At 44.6% G+C, this 8,639-nt stretch overlaps 1 long non-coding RNA gene across 1 annotated transcript; it reads right to left on the reverse strand.

Annotated features, from left to right (window-relative positions):
- Positions 1-341: 341 nt before the first annotated feature.
- Positions 342-6,688, reverse strand: LOC146341166 (uncharacterized). The gene is made up of 4 exons (XR_014784109.1): positions 6,609-6,688; positions 4,857-5,044; positions 1,781-1,853; positions 342-886 (listed from the first exon to the last, which is right to left on the reverse strand). It is a non-coding gene; the product is annotated as an uncharacterized LOC146341166 (long non-coding RNA).
- Positions 6,689-8,639: the final 1,951 nt, after the last annotated feature.

Raw genomic sequence — 8,639 nt, forward strand, 5'->3', positions numbered from 1 at the left:
TTATTCAGAAGTAGAGCCATCAGTCTGGACAGCAGAGAATTTGCTCCAAAATGATCAAGACAACTCTCCTCAACCCCTCTAGAGTTTATCTGAAGTCCAGTACCACTGCTCGTAAGTCGATGGCTCCAGACAGCCTTACCAGCCATTACGCCTGATTGCATTGCAAAACGTGTGGCCATGAAAGAACTTCATAATCAGGCTAAATTGATGAATTATCACGAGAGAGTGACCTATGGTGGAGATGTGCTGAGCTGCAGTGTACCAATATACCTTATCCAGTGTACCAATAACCTTATCTCACAACACATGAGCAGAAAGGTGTTCTATCTACTCCAGTATTCAGCAGCAACAACACTTTATTGGAGAATGCTGCATGCCAGCACTACTTAGTTCAAGCATTTTAAAAGTAGTTTTAATACACTGCTTAGACAGGACACATTTCAATTCCTTTTACATTTAAACGTGTTGCTCCAAATTGGTCCCCCAACTAAAGATCCTTCCTGCAAGGAGGAAGAGACTTTCAGAAGGGGAAGATTTAAATTGTACCAGAGCACCGCAATAGCATGTACAGCAATGTGCTTTCACACTTGATTTGCGTGCTTGTACAGTCAAGGGTTCCCAAGTGGAATACAGGGGACGTGAATAAAGAAAAAACCCCAGACAGATTACAACATGAATTTTGCTTTAATATAATGATTCAACTGTTAGGCGAAGAGCAGGGAGAAGAGGTTGCATAGGAGAAGATGATGTCCTTGGAAGCAGGCAATCACCACAGCTTGATTCGAAGAAGTAAAAAAAAACACACACACAGGATCATGGAGGGATCAGGGCTCAATATGGCTAGATCTGCATAGCCCGCTTGCTCCTATCCACTGAGGACACATCCCTGCAAGAAGCAATGAAGGAATCCAGTAGGTGTTGCTCAGAGGAGATCCCTCAGCTCTCCTTCAGATCACATCTATGAAGCCCACTGGGTCCCAGGCACATTTGAATCCAAGCCTTTTTCATGGCGCCTACCTCTACTCGGACATCTTTCCAGTCCCAAATCACAGAAAGGGCATCTATGCACTGACCCATCACAGGGCAGGCAACTTATGCCAGACTATAACATTTATTTATTTATTTATTTATTTATTTATTATTTAAAACATTTGTATCCCACACTATATCATTAAGATATCAGGGTGGCATACAGATAAAAACAATTTAAACAGTATAAAACAATAAATAATTTAAAGAGCTAAAAGCATATTAAACCATTAAACAAGCTAATGCCAATTAGAAAATCTCAAACAATAAAAGAGTTAAAACAGTGTGCAACTTTGGGGAATTCAATTAGCCCTCAAAGGCTTTGATGAAATGCCATATTTTAACCTGGTGCCAAAATGAAACCATCATCTGTGCCAACTGGACCTCCACGGGAAGGGCATTCCACAGCTGGGGTGCCACAGCAGAGAAGGCCCTCTCCCATATCCCACCATAGTATATGTCTCGCACTGGTGGGACGCAGAGGAGGGCCCCTCCAACAGACCTCAGTCCTCGGGCAGGCATATATAGGGAGAGGTGCTCCCTCAAATATCGAGGTCCCAAGCCAGTTAGGGCTTTAAATGTCAACATGCCTTGCTTGACTTCTGCATTGCAAATGACAATGCTGGTCCCCCAATCCCTGATGTGAATATGAATTTGGGAGAAAACCATTTGTCTGATGGTTGTTTGTTAATCTTCAAAACTTAAATGTTAATGCTCATCTAGGACTATGTGTTCCGAGATTCAAACTTACTTTTCACGTTTAGCAATCCACGCTGGTGTACGGATCTCCACAGAGCGTCTGGCTGCTGGATCGCTTACCATATCTACGTGAACAAGAAAAGTAGGCTTGTCAAATAACATTCTGGCTTTTAAGCAACTATCTGGTTTCTGGAGTAAATCTGCAGGATACAAGGCCAGAAAAGGGTGGCGCCTTTTGGGGCAATCCTGAAGGATGGGGCAGCTTCTCCTGAGTTATCTGATGACAACTCTACTTTCTCAGAAAGAAATGCTGCCAGTCATTGCAAGAAGGAAGGAAGGATCATCTTTAGTAGTTCCTTCTTTGCCATATTAGAGGGAATGAGAAACATTTTATTATACTAATTAAGCATAGTGTCATACATTTCTCAAAGATTTTGCACCCATGGGGGGAAAAAAATTCAACTTGAGAAGAAATGGAATTTGAGGGGAAAGTGAAATATATGCAGTGCTTACTTCCTCATCAAACATCAACTTATTTTACTGCTTCAACAATAGAAAAGTTGTTTTTCCTAATATATGCATTTCTGCATGCAGTTTTGATAAGAGAACTCCATGGTAAAATTAGGAGAAATGTGCATTTTGATGGAAAACTGAGTTTTGCTTTGCATAGTGGTTCAAAAATGCAAAATTAGGTAAGTTCGTATAAAAGTGTGAACGGAACTAATGTCGTTCCAGTTCCTAGCGAGAGATTCGTTCTCACTGACGCTTCCAGATTTTTCTGCTTGAGGCTTTGGCATCCACAACAGCTCTTTGGCAGATTCTGAGCCGCCTCCTTCTGACTTCCAGCAAGGCAAGGCAATAAGCTGCTTGTTTCCCAGTCTGTAGCAGGGTGTCTGCGAATCACAGTTATATATGGGGAGAGGTGGAAAAGTTGACCGCAAGGGAGGGGTGACAGCAGATGGGGTATCCCCTTGGTTCTAACTATTATTGCCAATCTAGATGAAAGGCCACCAGAAAAAGGCAAGCAGCAATTCACATACAGCGAATGCCCTCTCCTGAAAATAGCCGAACCCTCTCTAGGTGCAGAAATGCACCAGGGATTCGACTGCTGTATATGTCAAATTATCATTCTCTCATTCTGTACATTGACTTATCTAAAAAATCTTCATCCTATACACTTTAAGTAAAATCTTGTATTAAAAAGCATTCTACTCATTCCAAAGTAGAAAATATTTCATAGGAAGTTCCTCCTTTTCTAATTTTTCTATTAGAAAAAAAGGGGGAGTCCTCAGAAAATATGGTTTCACCCCAAATGTTCAATCCCCCCCCCGGCTTTCACATTTGTAACCTGGACCAACATCAGGGGTCAGAACTATAGGGCATCTACCACGGCCCACACTCCGAGGGGGATCCCAGTGCTGACCCCCTTAGCTCCCATCTCTGTCCCTCCTTTACCTGTTTGTTGTTGCTGCCTGCTCATCTCCCCTCTCCAAATGTACGAACAGAGACAAGAGCAAGGAAGAGAATGCAGTAACCTCTACTTCCCTTGCCCTCCACTTCTGGGAAGTGGTGAGGACTGGCAAGAGGGAGAGGGCAAAGCGTTGGCCCTCTTAAGGCGCCTTATCCAAAGGCCCCACAAATCTGGAGCTGACACTGACAGTAATGCTTGCTCTAAGGGACCTCCAAAGAAAGCACCTCAAAGCCCAGTATTACTGTGGAAGTTCCCTATGGAAATAGAGGAGATCCTCGTGGTTAAGAAAGCACACAGAAACGGAAAGAGATAGAGAACTGGGTGGCCCATTGTCATCCCTGCCACTGACAATGGGCCACTCTGTGGCACAATGTTTTTATTTACCATGTCTGAAGCAATGAAACTTCAAAGCAACTGCAGTTAGAGAGCTGGAATGAAACAGAACTTGAATTTGAAAGGCAATCCAACCATGGAGACCTGTGTGAATTTTTGTAGGGATTATGAAATATGCGATATTCAGGCTCGTTGAAGTTCTCTGAATTCTTCTTTGAAGCCCATTTTGCCTCATTTGCATTTCCAAACATGAGTGTCTTTTCTTTAATTTTTTTTTTAATCGGGAAAAATGTGCATTTTTCTTTAAAATGTACATTATTCCCATTTGGGGAAAGTATGCATTTTAATACGCATTTTCCCTGATTCTCCTTTGCTAAAGCATGAAAATGTTGATTTGGGGAGGATTTGCACATGTACTCAAATGCACATTTTCACATGTCATGTGCACAAATGCTCATTTACAGAAGTGCACAAATTTTGGCAAGTGCACACTTTTGAATGTGAATGCAAGTTTGGGAAACTGCAAAAATTTCCCAAGAATTGCATTCCTATTTGCATTTGTGTTTGGGATTGTGAATAGGACATGTTTGCATAACTTGCGGACCGGAATGAAATTCTTGTACATCCCCAGTTTTTTCCCTCGAAATGTATCCCAGCGGCAGCATGGAAAACCACTGAAGAGAGTCCCAGCCATGCAACAAGGGCATTGTGATTAAGGCGGGAGCTCTTTCTGGTTTTATGGAACTCCCATCCCAAGGAGGCACACTAGAAGCTCTTACCCGATGAAGTTTCACAAGCAGTCGCATTCATTTAAGTTAGGTATGAGACATTTGTTTCAGCTTGTTTTTCATCAGGATTTACCGAGTTTGTACCTTCCAGGCTGAACACAGATTTGAATGCAACCTGCATTCAAAGTCCGTAAATTTCTGATCTTGCAACGCGCTTTGCAAACCAAAAAATTGTGTTCAACAGCATGCATACATTTGAAATGTGCATGAAAAATGCATACTTTTGAAAAATATGCACAAACTTGCTTTAATCAATGGGAGAAGAATGCATACATTCAAAGATGCACACAATTAATGCATACATTTGAGAAAACACATGCAAAATGCACACCAATTTTCATTCTAAAATTTAAAGAAAAGATCAAAATATGATACGGAGACAAGATGGAACAAGCTTCAAAGTGGAATCTGGAGAACGACTACAAACTTGAGTTTTGTTTGAATGTATATCCCTAATTTACATATGTTATGATGCACCGCAAGCCTCTCAGATAAAGGGGGACATATGAACAAATAGATAAATACATTCCACAGACCTGGGCCGGTTGACTGAGTTGAGATATTGCTGGACCTCATTGTAAAACTGCACCAGTTCTTCCACTGAAGCATCCTTGCCAGGGAATTCAGGCGCAATGCGCGAAGCGTTCCCAACATGACTGAGAAGCACAGCCAGGCAGCAAGTGAGGGCGACTATGGTGAGCCAGCGTCTATGTGGGGTGATCATCTGCATCAGGAAGGAGAGGGGTTGGGGGAGACAAAATGAGACAAAGGCAGCCTGGAAGGCAATAGTGAACACTAAGATTAAGTGCATCTGTCTATCTAGGGCAGCCTTCCCTAACCTGGGGATGGTTACCATCCATATATGAGGGTTGAGGAGAGGGATGCATGAAGAAAGAGAAGTCACAACCCACTGCTTGCAAAAATATGCTATCCCAACAGTCACTCAACCAGAATTGTAGAGATTTTCAGTGTGCCTGATAGCTTAGGTTGAACATTACAGGTACACAGCAGTTCCTGCACATCCAGAATTTGGAAAATAAGCAAGAATTGATAGTCAAAATTATATTTAACTGTGGTCTGCATTGATAGCTGATACACAATGGGATATGCTCCACAGTGGTTTCCAAACTTTCTCTCTTCAGGGATTATTTTCCACATTAATCTCCCTGCAACAACAAAAACCTGTGTCTTTCAGAGAATTCTGGGGTACGTTCTAGGGTGCATCTGTCTGTGCAGGGCACTGGAGGCGCACCATCACCTACTTTGGTGTGCCCACAAAGACAATTTGCTTTCCCCCATGGCTACTGCAGCGATAGATCTGAAGTGGTGCGGACACACTGTGGGCATCTCTACACCAGCCTGAAATCCTGCATTTAAAACGAGGCTGTCTGCTTCCGTTTTAAATGTGGGATCACCACGACTCTCTTTTTCACATGCTTCCTTTCTCCCCTCCCCCTCCTTCTCCCGGTGTCTGAGCCTTCCATTATCTTTCACTGATCTCGCTCCTCTTCTCGCCACTTTTCCTCTTTTCACGGAGGAAGCTGAAGCAGAACACAGCGGGGTAATTTGATAGCTCATGATCTGCGATCTATTTAAAAACGGAACAAAGGGCATTTCGTGCAGGAGACGCCTTGGAGGTTCACGGCGTCAGGTAAAGAGCCGGCAAACTTCCGTGAAGGACCAATCTCAATCGCAGGATAAAAGCTCTATGTGAAGGAGCCCTGTATTTTCAGCATACTCCCGCGACAGAAGCAGCAAATTACTGCACATTGCCATGAGTGCAAGCAGAGGGGGCAATTTTATAAATATAATAAATAAAACAATAATTTGTCCATGGACTCACAAGGTTGGGTTCAGCCTTAGTTATACTTCAAGTAGATCCATTGAAACCACTGGAATTACATAAGTCACTGTGCGTTTCAGTCCTATTAATTTCAATGGGTCTACTTCAAGTATAACTAAGTCTGGATTATCCAACCCACAGAGTCCAGTATGAGCAAATGCATGGGAGACTGAATAGAGCAAGGTATGCAGCTACGCATCTGCTGTTTACCCCATTGCTGTGGTTTCCCTCCCCGCAGCCACCATTCCTGCATGTACTACAGTGAACAGTGGGTCAGATCAAACTCCCAGCCATTCCCCCCGGCCCTCAAGCCATGAAAGGTTCAGGATGCATAGTAAGATTGCTGGTGATCGTGCCTTGAGTGGAAATGTGACCTGCCTCCAGGCAAGACACCTGCTTGGAAAAACAAGCCAAGGTTCCTTTCCCGCCCAGCCCCCGTTTTTACCCTGAAGCTCTTGCGAGCTGGACGCTGGAGACAGAAAAATGCTGGCCTGGATGAGTTCTTCTGTGCTTTCTCTCTGTCTCAATCTGTGGCAGACTCTGGAGGTATCTTTATACCTTTTGCCTCCCTCCCCCTCCCTCTCCTTTCCCAGCTCCGCACAGCTTACAGTGTATTGGACACTCCGACTACCCAATGCAATCAGTGAATTCTGTGCTTCCTGACAGCTCGCCCCCTCCAACTGAAAACATGAGGTTGGCAAGAAATGGGCTGCATTTTCTTTTTCAAAAAACAAGAAAAAATGTGAGTGATTAATTACTTATTTGTTCATTTTCAGTCAGCCTGAAGCAAAATGAGCAGAGCCACTGTTTTATCTTAAAAAAAAAAAGCAATAAGTATATACTCCGGGAGACATGGCGTGACTGCAGATATTTTGTTATTCAGTCGTTCAGTCGTGTCCGACTCTTCGTGACCCCATGGACCATAGCACGCCAGGCCTTCCTGTCCTGCGCTCTCTCCCGGAGCGTGCTCAAGTTCATATTCATTGCATCCGTGATGCTATCTAGCCATCTCATCCTCTGCCGTCCCCTTCTCCTTTTGCCTTCAGTCTTTCCCAGCATCAGGGTCTTTTCCAGAGAGTTTTCTATATATAAATGGAGACTTTATTACAAGTGGCAATGCTTTCTCATGGATTTACAGAAACACTCACAGTCTCTGTCTCTGTCTCTCTCACACACACACTCCAGTGCCACCACCAATAAGGTAGAAAAAGTGGTGGTGGGAGTGGGATGAAGATTGCTCATTGTAAATCTGGATTCTGATCAAGAGGACAGTGAAAGCAAGGCAATGGTCCATATTCTGCTTGCACATGTGAAGGAGCCTGAGATGGGCAAGCCGAGGATGCAGCCCACATGCAGCTCTCGGAGGCCACCTGTGCATCCTGCCCCCCTCCCCCCCCCGGCATGTTGCTGCCACCTTCATGCAGGGCACACAAGGATGGCTCTCCTTGCATGCCCCATTTCCCAGCAAAATCAGTTGATTCCCAGCAGAATCTTCCCTGCATTGTGATCACCCAAGCAGGGGGATTTAAAGTCCACCCCCCACCCGCCCAGAAATACTGATCAGGATCTCCTTCCCCAGCCCTCTGGAGAGGCTTTGGGATGGGGTTGCTGATGGTTGCACAGGGGACAGGCAGCATACAGTGAGTAGTATAGTGGGGATCTGCCACTCAGCCAACCATGTGGAACAACCAGACGAATTCACTCTTGTGATGTGACTGGCCTGGCATTATACACTCCCCATGTGCCCGAAGTCCTGGGCGATGTACTAATGCTGGATGGTGCCATCCACAATATCATTTTGTTGTGAGCCCAGCATTGATCATGCCTACATCAGAGCAAGAGAATTCTCAGCTATATTAAAATCGGAGTGGTGGTCTCTGAGACAGGCAAGATAGTCCGAAATATCCCCCTCTCCTTCCCTGAACAAGACTAAAGGGGGATATTGTCAGTGTAGGAAAAGATTCACCTCTTGCCTGACAGGGATCCCCATAAATGCTACAAGTTTATATAAAGTCACTTGAGGATGAAAGAGGTAACTGGAACCTTCTATTTTGGAAAGCTTAGCGGAGACCGCTCTTGAGGGATCAACAGATGCCACAGGGACCTGAATCCTGGTATCACTTTTGCCACTCCAGGATGAGCACTCTGCAATCATTAATTTCTTATGTGGTAACAAACCGCTTCAGGCCTGAGAGGGTTTGCATGCCTTTCGCGGGGCAGGGGGGTGGGGGGCTTCGTTCAGCCACGGGTTTCGGGGGGCCGAATGCACTGGCATTCGGCCTCACCGAGATCTGTAGCGGAATTCTCCGCCATCCCTAGGTTGAATACTGCCATTCTTAGGCATTCTTAATACTCCCATTAAGCGGCCATTGCATGCCTCTGGGACTCAGTTGGCGAGTTCCAGTTCTGCATGGACTTGCCTTGAAGTCCAGAAGAGAACTGCTAGTGTTAGGGATAGAAACTTATTTCTAGGAGT

The sequence above is a fragment of the Heloderma suspectum genome, chromosome 6 (genome assembly GCF_057233095.1).
Source record: "Heloderma suspectum isolate Gila_16-S chromosome 6, 16-S_ref, whole genome shotgun sequence".
Classification (NCBI taxonomy): Eukaryota; Metazoa; Chordata; class Lepidosauria; order Squamata; family Helodermatidae; genus Heloderma; species Heloderma suspectum.